This window comes from Carassius auratus, unplaced genomic scaffold, assembly GCF_003368295.1.
Source record: "Carassius auratus strain Wakin unplaced genomic scaffold, ASM336829v1 scaf_tig00026011, whole genome shotgun sequence".
NCBI classification, from domain to species: domain Eukaryota; kingdom Metazoa; phylum Chordata; class Actinopteri; order Cypriniformes; family Cyprinidae; genus Carassius; species Carassius auratus.
In genome coordinates, this window is record NW_020525479.1 from 276,621 (window position 1) to 295,460 (window position 18,840).

At 36.4% G+C, this 18,840-nt stretch overlaps 1 pseudogene; it reads left to right on the forward strand.

Moving 5' to 3' along the window:
• The window catches only part of LOC113078568 (spectrin beta chain, non-erythrocytic 1-like), a 50,770-nt pseudogene that overhangs the window by 19,388 nt on the left and 12,542 nt on the right, over positions 1 to 18,840 (forward strand).

Here is an 18,840-nt window from a genome sequence, read left to right on the forward strand (position 1 = left end):
ATATATTATTATTTATTCTTATTATTTTATTTAGAGAATAAAAGTAAATAATACCACAATCCAAAATTATTTATAAGGTTAAGGTCCTAAAATATATTTAAAAAAATAATAATACTCCCCCCCCTTGATTTGGCTTGTAAATATGAGCTGGACACTGCCCCACGTGCTGGATCTTAGCGTGATCGTAAATCCATATTGACGTGTTTATCAGATACTCCTGTTTTTATAGCCACCATCTGGGTCACACAAGCCAAAGCCCTTTATGACATCTCCTCAGACATTAACCCTTCAGATCCGCTCTGTTGAAATCTCTATAAGAACAAAGAGGTCGGTCTCTGTTTTCGTGTGCTGCTGCCCCCTGCTGGAGGTCACATGCCTTGTCCTCCTGCGATCAACAATTTCCAAGTTTATCTCAGTCCGATGATTGCTTTTATGCATCTCCCGTCATGATTCCTGGCTCGAGTGGGTCACAGAAACACAAGGCTGTCATATCGAACGCCCGTTTGTTGGCTGCGATCGCGATGCATCTCTCGGGGTCGTTTATTCCCGTGAAGCGCTTACATGAAACTATTTGGCTCCAGTTGAAGTTTCCTGATTCATACTTGTTCATAATAGCTAGCTAACTGTGTTTCTCAGAGGGGTTTCAGTCGTTTCCATCTCATGGGGAGTGAGAGGGGGACAAAACACAAATGAAAGTGCAACACAGGGCATTAATGAAGGCCGCAGTGTTCATGCGAATCATTTCCTGAAGATGATAGGATGAGAGGAAACACTAAACACGGCTGTAACTAATGAGTTCACTGCTGATCGTCACATATTGGTTTTAACACACCATCGATCCGGGATGTGGAGCTCGGGGCTGGCTTCTTGAAAAGCTTTTAAAGCTTTTATAAAAATGTATATAAAGCTCATCCGCTAATAGAGAAGCAGCAAGTGCAAGGTGTGTGACCTTGTAGACGAGATGCACCAGAAAAATGCCAAGAATTGATCTCTTACAAAGATCTAATAAAATCAGTTTAAGCTTTAACCCTTACAACAATTTACTTTTCTACCAGTAAAAATTATATAATAATATTATATAATTATTATAGAGCATTATCTAAAATTATTCTTTTATTTTATAATTAATTATAATAAAAAAATAGTTGGTTTAATTATTATAAAAAATGTATTGTAGATAATAAAAATAATTGTATTTATTATTAATCACTATATGAATGTTTAGCTATTTATTATACATTTCGGTTAGTAAGATAAAAGTGTAATGAAAGTTAGTTAATTGAAAATTGCTTTATTTGAACTTTAAAAAAATGTATACATTTATTCAGCAAGGATGCATTACATTTATAAAAATGTGACTATTTACACTTTGACTGTTTCTATTCATCAAAATAATCTTGAAAACAATAATAATTATGTTTTCCACAAAAATATTAAGCAACTCAATGTTTTTTGAGCAGTAAATCATCATATTTTCATGATTTCTGAAGATCATGTGACACTGAAGACTGGAGGAATGATGCTGAAAATTCATCAGTGCATCACAGAAATAAATTTTATTTTATTTTATATCCGCATAGAAAACTGTCATTTGAAATTGTAATAATATTTCACAATTTTTACTGTATTTCTGGTCAAATAAATGCAGCCTTGGTATACAGAAGAGACTTAAAATCCTATCGACCCCAAACTTCTTGGTAAAGTATGTTGATTTAACCAGAAGAAAGCCACACCTCAGAAATAGGTCATGTGACATTTCAACCAATCAGCTTTTAAATAGAGGTTTTAAACGATGGCATCTGCTCTCATTAGATCAGCAGTTTGTGCAGATTGTTCGGTCAAAGCGCTCTGATATAAGATCCTCATGTTGTTTACCAGCTAATCGAATCTGTGGAGAGAAATGGAGGGAGAAGTAGACAGTAATGGTCTTTCAGAGCTGATAACAGCAGAGCCGTGCATCAGAAAGATAATGATTATGACTATAACCTAGTAAAGCTGCCTTCGTAGGGAACATCTTACCTGAAAAACAACCTCTTAACTTTGTAATTAGGCTAGATCTATTACAGCTAGCTGAATGAACGAAAGGTGTGCATTTTGGCATTTGATTTACAACCGTTTGCTTACATTGCATAACATTTCTTTTCACTCACAGATTGCAGCATTGATCGCTTTAACCAATGAAGTGTTTATGTTGAGTGTTTTTGTGATGCAGCCATAGCTTTTCTTCCCACCAGCTGAAATTATGCATTTTAAATTAAAATACAATTCTAATTTTGATTATATATAAGAATAAAATTTGTATTTAGTTTTTCAGAATTTTTGACAGCCCTAATGCACATTAATTATCAATTATCGCAGTTTGTGCACATGTTTTCTTACTGGATAAGAAATCTGTCCTACTTAGTTGAGTGCATAAGTATTTTATGAACATTTTTCAGAATTAATGCAGATCTTTGCATTTCCATCCAGGTTATTATTTTATTTTATTATTATTTTTATTTATTTTTGTAATAAAAAAATGTGAATTTTTTTATGTGCATGAAAATAGGTGGATAAAAATATAGCTTCTGACTGGATTCTAACTGAAACTGGTAAATTCTCTCATCATCATCAACGAAAAAATGCACAACAGCTGTAAGTAAGATATTTTTGTAGTGTGGACAGTATTAACGATTATAACGAGGGTTTATGGATCGCTTTACTGTTTTTTGCTCACTTTTTTAGAATATATATTCTGTTTTGTTTTTTATGCTATTTGGAAAAATAACCAATTTAAAGTCTTGATTTTAACTAATGTGTAAATAACTCTAAATGCCATCTCAGATGTAGATCCGGTTTCATCTTTGATTGCTTTTGATGATGTTGAGAATAAATGTGTGTTGTGTTTGATTGATGTATCTGCTTCAATATATTTTAAGTATTTGACATAAAAACAACACCTTTTAATGAGATCATCATAAAAAATGATGCCCCTGGAAATCAATTCTAGGGGCAAAATTGACCCTTAATTTAAAAGTACATTTCTGACCCTGATTAGCAAATACTTTTTATTAGGGCTGTCAAAAATAGCGCGTTAACGACGTTAATTAGTTGTTTGTCGTTAATTGCGTCCAATTTTTTAACGCATTTCACGCATGGGCAGTGTGACAAATGATTCAGGTCAGGAAAGTCTCGTCGATCTCTGAATTCTGAAGATAGTAAAAAACAGCGGCGAGCGCCGAGACGAAAACACAGAAGAAGCTTAAGGTTTTACCCCATTTACTCTCAAATACATTCATGCATTGGTGGTTGATACGCTGGAGCTTCTTCCTGTTATAGCGTCCTGTGTTTCACACTGCGCATGCGCAGAACACCTACATGCAATGCAGCGAAAACTACAGCTGTTTGAAAAAGCATTTGCATTTTTACTTGGTTTTACTGGCACTTGAAGCCTTCAGAACGTGAAAATATCGATCCTAAAGTATTGTGGCAGAGCAAATGAACACCTCCCAAAAACAAGAGTGCCCAGAGTGCAGAGGGCGCATGTTTGTGTTTCTGAGTTCATTCTTTTGAGTTTCTCTATGCATAATTTCATAGATATGTGGCTATATTTAACCACTGGTTCACCTAAAACTCTTACACTATCTGTATTTAAATGGCATGGTTTGATATAGTGCTCAGGTAAATTTGATTAAGTAAATGTTAAACTTTTGAAATTCAGAAAAAAAGAACCACATATTGATGAATCAATACATGAAAATTATGTATCTGTGTCCTGTTATTTATCTTTTGGTATGCATTTCAGAAAAAAAAATTGTTAGGATTCAGGTGTAATTGCAAATAGTGATTAATCCACTGAAAATTCTGATTAATTTGATTAAAAATGTTAATCATTTGACAGCCCTACTGTTTATATGATCTGAAGTGCAGCCTGTGTGGTTTTGGGCCAGATCTCTCTCTCTCTCTCTCTCTCTCTCTCTCTCTCTGTCTGTCTTTCTCTATGTCCCCCCCCCCCCCCTCTCTCTTTCTGTCTCTCTCTCAGTCTCTCTCTCTCTCTCTCTCTCTCTCTCTCTCTCCCTCTACCTCTCCCTCTCTCTCTCTCTCTCTTTCCCTCTCTCTCTCTCTCTCTCTCTCTCTCTCTCTCTCTCAGTCCATCTCTGCTGTGCTTTAATGCAGTCCGTGAGTGTGTGCCAGTGCCGCTGCTATAAAAAGCTCTGCAGACAAGACTAGCGCAGCTCCGTGTACATGCTAGCGCTAGCTTTGACCTCAGCAGTATGGACGGAAACAAACACACACGATGCTGACACTCACATAAACGTGTGTTAGCGTTAGCATGATCCTAACGCCTTGTCTGTCACCTGGATCAGCTTTCACACAAGATCATGCTTCGATCCTCAGGATGGTTTTGACCTTGAATCACGTACTTGCAGTTCTTTACGTGGTACAATGATTTAGGAAGGATATCAGATGCTGGTTTAATAACATTTTAACGCACATATATTAGTAGTATTTAACACAAAGTAGCATGGTATTTAAAAAAATTATAATTATCGCCTCATGTGTCTTATTCAAATGTTTTTTTCATTCATTGAAATAAATCACAAATAAAAAAATAAATAAAAATTTATACAGATATTAAAAATAAAAACGAATACAAATGACACTACACAAAACGCTAAACAAATATAAAAAACTAAAACTTATTAAAATGACAAAAGCGCATAATAAACTACTAAAACTGAAATAAAAAATAAATGGATTGCTATACAGAAATATTAAAATAATGAATAAAAATGACTAAAGCTGAAATAAAAAAAATAAATACTGTATAAAAATAAGAAAAAAAACTACTACAGAAAAGAATTAAGCTAAACAGAAATATAAAAAAACTAATTAAAAGCACATAATAAACTACTAAAACTGAAATAAAAAGTAAAAAAAATGAATGGATACTATACAGAATATATAAATGTATATATATATAAAAAATGAAAAAAAAGCACAAACTACAACTGAAACAAAAATAAATGCTGTATTTTACACAGCAAAAACTATATATAGATATATTATATAAAATATCAATTAGAACAGCAATAGCATGTAAACAATACTAAAATAACAAAAATATATAATGTGATGCATTTTCAAAAGTGATAATACCGAGCTATCTTAATATATATAATGTCACTGAAAAATCAACATATTCAGATTATATTTACCTGCTTTTTAACTATTACAGCAGCATCTTAACAAAATATATAGATGCACATGGACATTTTCTTCAGTAACTGTGTTCATGTGATATTTTGATATATATTTAATGGTACAGTACATATCTATATATCTTTTTTTTGTAGCTGTTGTTTTGTAAGATGAACCTTTCATATAAAGAAAGATGTTGGCGAGACAGGTTGTGTGTGTTTTTCTGTAGAGTCAGAGAGGACGGTGATGATGGGCATCAGCTTTTACTGCAGAGGACAGACGCTCGTCCGACTTAAATCAATAAGATGTGTGCGTCTTGACTTTGAGCCAGACAGAGTCATCAGTCCAGCTCACATATTGACATGAGAACGTCTCCAGCTCTGTCTTAACTCCACCTGAAGATCTGCATTTACTCTAGTCAACAAATAACATGCTAGTTCAGTACCCTGCGCTAACACAGTATTACCGTCATTGAGTCCGTGTGACATTGTCTTGAACGCTGTGATCTCTTTCTCCTTGCTTTCTGTGTCATCCTGGTCGCCGTTCGCTCTGAAGCCGAATCTCTGAGCTCTTGAGAAGTAAAGAAGCCTTTCCCAGCGGCGCTGTTATATTTAGCGGCGCACCAGGAGCAGTTTCTGGGACACGGGTGTTGCTCTCATGATGAAAATGCCCTGGAAACTCATACTGGGAGGTTTTAGTGCAGCGTCGCTCATGCACAGCTCAGAGAGGTTTATGTGGGAGGTATCTGAGGAAAAACATCTCACAGGAGTGCAGCCGAACATGCTTGATTGTCTACAACCCAAGCCTTATGGTAGCAATTAGAGAAATGGACTGCGCCTCTCGTTTCAACACTGAAAGGCAGTGTGTTTTAGTTTTGCATGTGTGTTTTTGTGCTGCTGAGCCTTTAAAGTGAATCAAGCACACAGTAATGATAGATAGATCTATTATCTGTTAAATTATTCATCTATTTAACCCCAAGTGTTAACACAAAGCCATGGTATTACCATCTTATCCAAACCAACCAGTGTTGATATTATTAACTAAAGCATTATTATGATACAAACATTCCAAAAAATAATTTGAATTAAGCTGAAATGAAATAAAATTTAAATATTTAGATTACTTAAATTTAAAAAAAACGTAAAAATGACTTAAACGGAAATAAAATAGAATTCAAACCTATAAAGATTTTTTTTTTTTTTTTATAAAATCAAAAAAAAAAAAAAACTGAAACAATAATAAAAAGAAATTCCCTTGGTCCATTTCGTTTTGTTTTACTTTTGTCTATATTTATGTTTTCTTTTAATTTTACACTTTGCGTGTCTTGTGAACTTTTTATCAGAGCATAGAATTATAAAGAAATACATAACTACTCTTAGTATTCACTGCAACTTTTAAAATGTAATAATTGCTTCCTTCTTTTTGGGTTAAATATCTAATATATTTATACTGTAATAATAAACAGTAAGTGATGGTATGAATAAATGTTTTTGCTTGACCTTGTACAACCGAATCCTTATGGTAGCAATTAGAAAGATAAGCGTCGCATGCAGGATTTTCACACCGAAAAGCAATGCCTTTTAGCTTTGCATGGGTGTTTTTGTGCATATATGGATATCAGTTCTCTCACGGCTGAGGAACGCCACATGATTGTGCTTGTCTGTGGGCCGTGTGACGTCACAGGGGCAGTTCTGGGGTCCTCCAGCGGGGGGCAGTAGGTGCTTAAAGCAGAGCTGAGATGTGCTTCGTGATGGATGAATGAATGTTGAAGCAGCTGTTTTAAGATGGAGAGCGAGAGTGGGTTGATGGGAAATAAGTGCTGTCTCTTTGCAAAGGTCAGCAGATCACCAGTGTTTTCCTGAGTCACTGATGATGGGGAGGAAAAATATTTTATTTCATTTATTTATTTAATTATTTTTTACTTTAGCTCATTATTTATATTTACTTTCATGAAACACTTCAATGGTCTTGTTGTGAACTTGCAGCAGAGCATGTTATTCCAAATTAATAATAAAAAGGAAACAAAATGAAACAAAAAATTTGATTAGATAATTGGTGGATGTAATAGTGCTAAATAACTACAAAATAATTGTTTATTAAATGTTGCATTCTTTTTATTTAAAAATATAATTTCGAAAAAAATATATGCATAAATATATTTATATATAAAATATGGTGTATATAAATTATATATTTTATTTGTTATTAAAAATTGTATTTTCAAATTAAAAGGATGCAACAGTTAAACTAAATTGCTGAAACAAATAATAAAAGGAGTATAAAATAATATAATATAATATAATATAATATAAAATTATTTTTTTTAAACATAAAAAAAGGAGAAGAGCGCTTGATTTGAGCATTTGGCTAATTGAATTCTAACCCCATTTTATCTTCTCTAAATCCATTGTACAAAAGATCCAGCAGATTATCTCCCAAATTCAGTGCAGAAAATATGATCTAAAAAGAAAGAAAGATTAATTGTAGGTTTCAGTGGTCATGTCCGTTACGTATCTAATAATATCCCAGGTTTGTACATGAACTGGGATGCTCCCTATCCACAATGACCTTTGACCCCTCCGTCTCTTTCCGCAGGGCTTCAGAGGAAGCCGCCCATGAGGAAGTGTGTACGGTGAAAAGGCGAAAGGTCAGAGGTCAGGATGACGACAGTAGCCGCAGAATACGACCACATGGACATCCAGCAGCAGTACCAGGAAAGTGTGAACAACCGCTGGGAAGACGAGTGGGACAATGAGAACAGCTCGGCTCGGTTGTTCGAGCGCTCGCGCATCAAAGCTCTAGCAGGTGAGTGGAAATCACAAAGTCCATCTGCTGATAAATCATGGACGCACATGACCTTCTTTCAGAGATTACAAGCTGTAGTTACAAACACAGAGAGGTCATTATTATCAGCAGAAGTGTATTGTTACGTGTGTGTACTTGGCTTTGAGCAGCTGTAACTAGTGCTTGATAATGTGCCACACATCTGGTGATTTAGTGTGTGGGAGAGAGAGAGAGAGTGGGTGTGAGTTCACACTTTCTCTGCTCCTTCTGAAGATCCACAGCGAAGCCCTCGCATCCACAGACCAACATTAGAGGCTCTTGTGCCTCGTACAGGACACTGAACACGTTACATAAAATCAGTGTGTTTTATAATGCAGGTCCTATAGATGCTGATGTAGGAAGGGTCTCCTAAATGAAAAACACACCTGTGATTAACTAAAAGCACCTTTTGCAGTGTGGTTGCACACTAGAGAAACATGACACATTTTATTTTATTTTATTTTTATTTTTATTTTTTTTATTATTATTATTATTTTTATTTATTTATTTATTTATTTATTTATGGTTTTTTTCTATTTTTTATTTTTGCACTTCCCTGGTTTTATTCTTAAATTTTTATCAGAGGATGCAATTCCATAAAAAAATAATAAAGATAAAAAAAATGTAATACAAAATTATAATATAATAATATTTTCTCTTTTACATATAATATGCATGTGTAAAAATAATATGTACTACCATTCAATATATCTGTGATGGGACTTTCTGAAAAATATATTCTACTCAGCAGTAGGCTGCATTTATCCAATCAAAAATACTGTAAAATTAGTAATATTGTGAAATATTATTACAGTTTAAAAGAACTGTTTTCAATGTGGATAAATTAAGTAAACTGTAATTTATTTCTGTGGTGTGCATCTGTATTTTCAGCATCATAACCCGTCTTCAGTGTCACATGATCTTCAGAAATCATTCTGACAGCTGATGAAACATTTGCTATATTTGATTTTTCATGATTTGTTGTTGATTGGAAAGTTGAAAACAACATTTATTTGAAACATAAATCCTTTGCAAATGTCTTTACTGACACTAATCAATTTAATGCATCCTTGCTGAATAAAAGATTTAATTTCTTTCACTTGGACTTCCTCATGAGGGGTTCGGGCTTTAATTAGGACGTTTCGACCACCACCACCTCTCCATGTATTTATGTCTTCATATGATTCTTTCCCGTAATATCTTGGATGACAGTAGCATTTTCCCTCTCCTGTTTTCCATCATGTTCTCTGTGTTTACAGAGGTGTGATGTTGTTTATGAGTGTTTGCAGCTGCCGAGAGGAGCCCAGCATTAATGTGCTCTTATTATCTCGGGGTGGCTGAGTTTAAACCTGTGCGCTCGCTGTGAGACTCACCCCGATACTTCAGGACCGAGGAAGATGAAACATAAAATCTCTTCCTCTCTCTCTCTTGATGCCAAAAACCACAAACCATTTCTGGAGTTGTAAAAAGCCCCCTGCATTCCAGCAAGCGTCCTACGTTTCACGTGATTGTGTTTTCCTGCATTCCTGGGCAGCAGAGCATGCGCCGCCCTCGCTCTCCCTCTCATTCTGTATCATGGAAGCAGGAGTAACACTCAGGAAAGAGATGTGAAGCAAGTGTAAGGTGAAGAGTGTGATTATTTAAATACAATTATTATGCAGAGTCACTAAACATAACTAAAATAGGTTGATTTTCTTTGTGTTGAAATAGTGTGACTCCTCGTAAAATGCTCAATTAAAAAAAATGTATCTAATACTATGAACAAGCTTGGTGCAGGCAACATTAGATCAACCAATGATGTGATTTGGGGGCGGGGCTATCTGCTCATCCAACCAATAGCAGTGAACTGTTTATGAAAGTGAAAGTAAAGTGAAGGTGACCCATCTACGTGCACACACACCTGGTTGCACCAGGGTCATTTTAGTGTTATTTATATACTATTATAGTTTTTATTAATATTTTGAATTAGCTTTAACTGTAATATTTTCAGCTTTAATTTACATTTTTGATTTTAGTGAATTCATTTTTAGTTTTTCTTTTTTTAAAACATTAATGTTTATGTTTAATTTATATTTTATTTTAGTTATAGTTGAGTTGGTTTTTATTTATTTCCATTTAGTAAATGTATTGCTTCAACTTACTTTATTATTTAAATAATAGAGTTTTTCACCCAATATTTACATTTTATTTTATTTCAGCTTTTTTCTTACAGTTAACAACAAAAAAATAAAAATTTTTAGGTTCATTTCATGTTAATGTTTCACTGAACACTATATTTTTTTACCAAAACACCAAAACTAAAGGTGTCGTGTAGCCAAAAACTGAAACTAAGAATAAAGTTTTAATAATTACATTTGTGTAATTGGGTAGTTTAACCCTGTTGTAGTTTATGTATCTAAATAGACAATGACGTAATCATAATGTTATCGAAGAAGTGTTAATTAAATGTCAATAAATTCAGCCCTCTACAACTATTCAGCCGAAACTGAAAACATGTTTATTTTGGTGTTTGTCAAATATTTTCAGTTAATGAAATTTCAGCACATTACTAAGTGTCACTAGAGATAGAAATTACACACTACACCGATAAACTAGTGACAACTGTGAGTTATCATACTGAAAAAAAGTCTACATTAACATTTAATTATATAGAGTTGTGTTTGCTCTTTGCTGTCTCAGATGGGAAGTCAGATATCACACCGGCACGATTCTCTCCCAGAGCTCTGATAAGTCAGGAATCCCCCGGCAGCAGTCGGCATACCACACTAATGTGGACCATGTGCTGGAGCATGAGAGGGGCCCGCACTCCGAAATACAGTCCCTCAGACAGCCCATGGCCCAGGGGCACCAGATTGAGGCAAAAACACCCGCTTAATCGTGTTAGAAGCAGAAACCTAGTCTCTTTACTCCAAACAAGAGCATGTGTGAGAATTATCACTGATTGATTCTGACACTTTGCTTTATTCGGTTGCTTTTATCTGAAGGTTTTTGTCAGATAGATAGATAGATAGATAGATAGATAGATAGATAGATAGATAGATAGATAGGCAGGCAGATGGATGGATAGGTAGATGGATATACATGTAGATAGATAGGTAGATAGATGGGTAGATGGGTAGATAGATGGGTAGATAGGTAGATAGATGGGCAGATAGGTAGATAGATGGTATATGGGTAGATAGATAGGTAGATAGGTAGATGGATATACATGTAGATAGGTAGATAGATGAGTAGATAGATGGGTAGATAGGTAGATAGATGGGCAGATAGGTAGATAGATGGTATATGGGTAGATAGATAGGTAGATAGGTAGATGGATATACATGTAGATAGGTAGATAGATGAGTAGATAGATGGGTAGATAGGTAGATAGGTAGATGGGTAAATACATGGGTAGATAGGTAGATGGATATACATGTAGATAGGTAAATAGATGAGTAGATAGATGGGTAGATAGATGGGTAGATAGATGGGTAGATGGGTAGATAGATGGGTAGATAGATAGGTAGATAGGTAGATAGATGGGCAGATAGGTAGATGGATATATATGTAGATAGATAGGTAGATAGGTAGATAGATGGGCAGATAGGTAGATGGGTAAATACATGGGTAGATAGGTAGATGGATATACATGTAGATAGGTAGATAGATGAGTAGATAGATGGGTAGATAGATGGGTAGATAGATGGGTAGATGGGTAGATAGATGGGTAGATAGATAGGTAGATAGGTAGATAGATGGGCAGATAGGTAGATGGATATATATGTAGATAGATAGGTAGATAGGTAGATAGATGGGCAGATAGGTAGATGGATATATATGTAGATAGATGGGTAGATGGGTAGATAGATGGGTAGATAGATAGGTAGATAGGTAGATAGATGGGCAGATAGGTAGATGGATATATATGTAGATAGATAGGTAGATAGATGGGTAGATGGGTAGATGGTAGATAGATGGGTAGATAGGTAGATGGATATACATGTAGATGGGTAGATAGATGGGCAGATAGGTAGATAGATGGGCAGATAGGTAGATAGATGGGCAGATAGGTAGATAGATAGGTAAATGGGTAGATAGGATAGTTGGTTGGGTAGTTAGACAGATGTATAGTTGTGTAGATATATGGGCAGATAGGTAGATGGATATATATGTAGATAGATAGGTAGATAGATGGGTAGATGGGTAGATGGTAGATAGATGGGTAGATAGGTAGATGGATATACATGTAGATGGGTAGATAGATGGGCAGATAGGTAGATAGATGGGCAGATAGGTAGATAGATGGGCAGATAGGTAGATAGATAGGTAAATGGGTAGATAGGATAGTTGGTTGGGTAGTTAGACAGATGTATAGTTGTGTAGATAGGTGGATTGTTTGGTTGATATTTGATATTTGGATAGATGCATAGGTAAACTGTTGGATGATAGTTTGGATAGATCGATCAATCAATCGATAGATGTACAAATAGTTGAGTAGGTAGATAGTTTGATAGATTGATATTTGGGTAGGTAAATTATTTACTAATTAACTAGTGCTCAAGTCAACGAGGTGGCAGAGATCACTTCATGTTTTTCTTTATTTTATAAAAGCACAACATTTTGTTGAAATTGTGAGTGCACACAAATACAAGCACACCCTTTACAGTTACGGATGATGTATTACTTTTACCTTTATGGCCAAAAATGATGGTGTAGGCTATTCTAAGTTGTTTCCACTGAAGACAATAAGTGCATGTGATTGTGATGGCACCTCTATGTCCTGCAAAGCGCGCTTTAGCTTCCACTCTCCGCACAAACTTGAATAAAGGGCACATTTATTATAGCGCAGATTTAACGGTTAAACATTGTTATATGCTTGAACTGTTTTTTAGGCAAGTCGGGATTATTTGAGAAGGCTGCTGCTGGCCGCTTAGTCGTTACTTTAAAAAACAAAAACTTATATATAATCGAATGAAAAATGCTCCAAACATTTTTATTATTTTTATTAAATGACGAGGGCTGGGCTAGGGCCTACATTTTAGGCCCGTGCAGGGCTCTAAATAGTTTGGTAGATGGATAATTGGGTAGTTGGTAGTTAGTTGGGTAGATAGTTGAGTAGTTGCATAGATAGATAAAGGCATGCATCTTTATTAAGTAACATATTAGACTTCAGGTACAGAATTAATGCTGTCATCATGAATAATTAATTAAGGCCCTTCAGTTGCTTAGTTTCTCACACACACTCAGGGTTTTGTCAAGTATTGCTTTGTGGGGCAGTGGACTAGTATTCCACCAATGAAACGCGAGCATCTAAATTATTGACCGGTGTTATTAAAAATAAATGAGTCTGCTCGAGTGACTGCTGCTCCATCAAGAAAAACTCACTTCAGCCACGCAGTAATATCCCACTCGTCCTTACGCATTAATTACGATGGTCTTTCTCAGTTGAGTTTATTTAGGTTTCAAATGTTTCTGCCATAAAGGTTCTCCGAAAAAGCATGTAGATCATTGTCTGAGTAAAGTTCGAGTTCATACCGTGACTTTTGGGTTCAGAGAGTATTTTTCTTTTCTTATTGTGATTTAAAGGAAACACACACAGACCCCCGTGTCTTTCCTCTTTCCTTCCTTCGGCGAGTTTGTCGGCCAGATGTCTGTGAAATCACCCCACTTTATGAACGCATTAGATCATTGTCATACTTAGAAACACAATGTATCCAGACGTTATCAGCTGTTAAATGGACTGGCTCTGCTGAAATCAGCATGTTTGAGTTCAGTATCAAATGAGAGCACTTGTGTTGCATTACAATAGGAATTGTGGGATTGTGCAAGTACATGTTTATAAGATCACGGCAAAGCATCATGTGAAATTTCGCAGAAAAATGTTCCTTCATTGACTTGCCAAAGGAGTGATTGTCTCAGTGCCAACAGAAACACACACTTACATACATTTATCCCACTATGAGTGGAGAAACAACACATCTGAAATGCATTTGCGCTGCTCACCCTTCATAGTCAGTTTGCACATGTGCATGTATTATACTGGTATTGATTAGAATAAAAAAAAAACATAGGATATGAATCCACTGGTAATCCATTGAATCACTGCCTTTCTCTTATAGTTTTGATTTGGATTAACAAAACCAGATTAACTAGATTAGATCATTTAGATGTCATTTCATCACATAAGAAATGGAAAAAATGTAGTAATAAAATAGTATATATATATTTTTAATTATTTGATATTTTTCTAATTACATTTTATACATGTGTACAATTTATAAATAATTGTGTTGCCTTTTTATTGCATTGCCACATTTTCTTCAAAAATATAAAAAAATACAGTTTTACAAAGTTTTAAAACCTATTTATCATTATTCATCATATATTTGTGTGATAATATATTTTTATTATTTTTCTAATAAACACACACACATGCTCTTATCTGTAACAATATTTTTTTAACCATTTTATAAATGTATTATTATTACATTTTGTACATTTATAAAAAAAATAATGCATTATCCCCTTTCATCACAATTACTCCAGAAAATGTAAAAAGAATTATACTATATATTTTCTTTATCTTTAAAACTATTTTTATGTTATAATTGTATTATTATTACATTTCTTACATTTATTTAAAACATCACATTTTCTTCAGAAATGGGAATTTTGCAGGCAAGCAAAAATGTAATGTTACATATACATTTTTTTTTTCTTTTTTATCATTTTATATCCAGGCCTTACTGGTGAATTCATTACAATTTATAAATTAACAAACATCACATTGATTTCAGAAAGTATGTATACATTTTTTTTTATTAGCTCTTATCTGTAAAAAGTATCATATACAATATCACACATCTCTATTTATATCTTTAAATTTCACTTTATTTTGTTGATTCTTTATGGTTACTGATCATTAGCTGATATGCTAATCCGTTTATCTTCAGATTATTCCCTCAGCTGTGACTGTATGATTGAGTTTAAACGCTCCTCTGCAGTGAATGACTAAACGTCTTCCAGGAAGCGTCTCCTCCCTCAAATATGTGGGCCGTTTATCACGGCGTGAGGGATGATTTCAGCTCAGATTCACTTGTGACTGAGAACAGTAGTGCAGATGGAGGTGAATTAAGAGCACTGAGGGACACGTGGACGTCTTGTGACTTCACAATGACACCACTGACTGTGTTTCTGCACAAACAGCCCTCTCAGTGCAGGCCCAGATCAACCAAACCACCCTCAGGCCTCAATCCCACGCTGGACGCACTGAGGAATAATTCAACATTTGTTTATTTTGGAAATACAGGATCATGGGACACGTTCGGTCACATTATAGCTCATCTCATGGTTCCTTGACGATCCTGTCTTGTTCGTAAAAGTCAGAATACAGGACACTACATTCTCAGTATTAGTCGGTGTTCTGGGTGGTTGTTAGGGTGTTCTAAGTGGTTGTTAGGGTGTTCTGGGTGGCTGTTAGGGTGTTCTAAGTGGTTGGTAGGGTGTGGTTGGTGGTTGTTAGGGTGTTCTATGTGGTTGTTAGGGTGTTCTGGGTGGTTGTTAGGGTGTTCTAAGTGGTTGGTAGGGTGTTCTAAGTGGTTGTTAGGGTGTTCTGGGTGGTTGTTAGGGTGTTCTAAGTGGTTGGTAGGGTGTGGTTGGTGGTTGTTAGGGTGTTCTATGTGGTTGTTAGGGTGTTCTGGGTGGTTGTTAGGGTGTTCTAAGTGGTTGGTAGGGTGTGGTTGGTGGTTGTTAGGGTGTTCTATGTGGTTGTTAGGGTGTTCTCAGTATTAGTCGGTGTTCTAAGTGGTTGTTAGGGTGTTCTAAGTGGTTGTTAGGGTGTTCTGGTTGGTTGTTAGGGTGTTCTAAGTGTTTGTTAGGGTGTTCTGGGTGGTTGTTAGGGTGTTCTAAGTGGTTGGTAGGGTGTGGTTGGTGGTTGTTAGGGTGTTCTGGGTGGTTGTTAGGGTGTTCTAAGTGGTTGTTAGGGTGTTCTCAGTATTAGTCGGTGTTCTAAGTGGTTGTTAGGGTGTTCTAAGTGGTTGTTAGGGTGTTCTGGGTGGTTGTTAGGGTGTTCTAAGTGTTTGGTTGTTAGGGTGTTCTGGGTGGTTGTTAGGGTGTTCTAAGTGGTTGGTAGGGTGTGGCTGGTGGTTGTTAGGGTGTTCTAAGTGTTTGTTAGGGTGTTCTGGTGTTCTGGGTGGTTGTTAGGGTGTTCTCAGTATTAGTCTGTGTTCTAAGTGGTTGTTAGGGTGTTCTGGGTGATTTTCAGGGTGTTCTGGGTGGTTGTTAGGGTGTTCTGGGTAGTTGTTAGGGTGTTCTGGGTGGTTGCTAGGGTGTTCTGGGTGGTTGTTAGGGTGTTCTAAGTGGTTGTTAGGGTGTTCTAAGTGTTTGTTAGGGTGTTCTGGGTGATTTTCAGGGTGTTCTGGGTGGTTGTTAGGGTGTTCTGGGTGGTTGCTAGGGTGTTCTGGGTGGTTGTTAGGGTGTTCTGGGTGGTTGTTAGGGTGTTCTCAGTATTAGTCGGTGTTCTAAGTGGTTGTTAGGGTGTTCTAAGTGGTTGTTAGGGTCTTCTCAGTATTAGTCGGTGTTCTAAGTGGTTGTTAGGGTGTTCTAAGTGTTTGTTAGGGTGTTCTGGGTGATTTTCAGGGTGTTCTGGGTGGTTGTTAGGGTGTTCTGGGTAGTTGTTAGGGTGTTCTGGGTGGTTGTTAGGGTGTTCTAAGTGGTTGTTAGGGTGTTCTAAGTGTTTGTTAGGGTGTTCTGGGTGGTTGTTAGGGTGTTCTGGGTGGTTGCTAGGGTGTTCTGGGTGGTTGTTAGGGTGTTCTGGGTGGTTGCTAGGGTGTTCTGGGTGGTTGTTAGGGTGTTCTAAGTGGATGTTAGGGTGTTCTGGGTGGTTGTTAGGGTGTTCTAAGTGGTTGTTAGGGTGTTCTGGGTGGTTGTTAGGGTGTTCTAAGTGGTTGTTAGGGTGTTCTAAGTGGTTGTTAGGGTGTGGTGGGTTGTTTCTTGGTGGTGAGCAGTGACAGTAGCCAATGCATCTGAATAGTGTAAAAAATAAAATTATGTTTCTATTGTTATTGGTAACTATAACTAAGACTAAACCTATATAAAAAAATAGATTTTTGAAAATTAATCTAAAATAAAATAAAAAACAAAAAAAGATTAAATTATAAATGTTTATAATATAATGTTGAAGTACAAAAATGTATGAAAATAAATGAAAGCTATAAAAATAGTTTAAAAGAGAAATAAAAAAATTACAGAAGCACATAACAAAATTACTTAACTACTTCTGGTTAATTTAAGATTAAACTACTAAAATATATATATATATATATATTAAATTAAGAAAAGCACATAACCAAGTTACAAAAACAATAATAAAAAAAAAACATTTTAATTCGTATTAAATCTAAATTAAAATGCAGTCTGAATGCCTGTTATTATTCTAAAATGTAAATAAACAAATTTGGTTGAAATCAGATAGAAAAGAATATAAACCCATTGCTGCAGTAAGCAAGAACAAATGCTTGTTTTTTCCCAGCGAACTGTTGCTGACAGAAAACACACCACTTTTTATTGCTTGATTTACTGCATCTCATGCAGCGTTTCATATCTGCGCTGTACTCTCATAAAACGCCTGTAAATATCCAGCGTGGCTCTTAATTCACCTTCGTGGGGCTTGAAGCAATCCAGCTTTTTATCATGTTTAAGAAGCGGAAACAAAAGCAGAAGTTTGCTGTCAGGAAAGTTTGAGCTGGATCTTCTGGATGTTTACTACTCCTGACACAGCTGTGTGAGATTCCTGAGTGGGAATTAGCAAATATTTGTTTAGCAGCAGACTGCAATTCAATAGCCAAACTCAGAGAAGTAGTTCAAAGTCTGCATTCATTGCAGAACGTCTCCTCACCTTGCAAACAGATGGACAGCAGAGGGGAAAAACAGGAGGAGGAGGGGAGCACAAATAAGCTTTAGGGGTTGCTAAAAGGATGTTAGGAAGGATGCATTTAGTCCGACATTCCAAGAAGGACATTCCGCGTTTCTAATGCAACTTTGCTTCGATCGCATGACCTAAAAAACAATGCATGGAAATGGGCCGACTTCCTGCTCAACCTCCACCCCCGATCTTTCCGGAGACTTGGTTTGGTCCGTCTCCTCCTCTTCTTTCATTGTAATGAGGTGGTGACATCATCTGGAAACACACTGGCTGGGCCGCTGATGAAATTACAACACTTCTGCCCTCCTCTTGTGCTCCGTTAAAGGTGTTTCGCAGAAGCCTTCCATTGACTCCCGCAGATTCAGAGCGGGTCTGGAGCTAGAGGGTCTCCCCTCCCTTGTATGACAGGAGGAGGGGCGTCTGTGTGCTTGAGGTTGGGGGGAGACGCTGCTTTTGAATGGACAGAGTGGGAAGACAAACAGCAGCATGCTTGTCCCCTCTAAAACAGACTGGTTGAGAACATCAAACTGGGGCGAAAACCTTCGGCTTTTTGGATAACTCCCATTGCGAGAAGGAGATTTTGTCTTTCTTTCCCGTCATCGTTCCTTCCCATTCTGTGGTTTCTTGGAGGAATCTGGAAATAGTTTCCCTCTCGGTCAGGGATCATGGATTTGGAGTGGGCGTCTGGTGGCCCTGAGGGCTTCTACCAGGAGCCCAGCTTCCCCGCGCAAATGCCCTTCAACTACAACCAGCTCGAGGGGCGTTTCAAGCAGCTGCAAGGTAAGATGCATCCGGGAGTGTGGATGCATTGTTTACAGCACCGTTAGGAAGAAGATTTGTGGGTTTCCTACAGCGCAGCAGCTGCGATTTGTGTTATATACACATTTTAAAATAAAGGCTTTATTGGTGTCTATGGTTCAGTGAAGAATCTT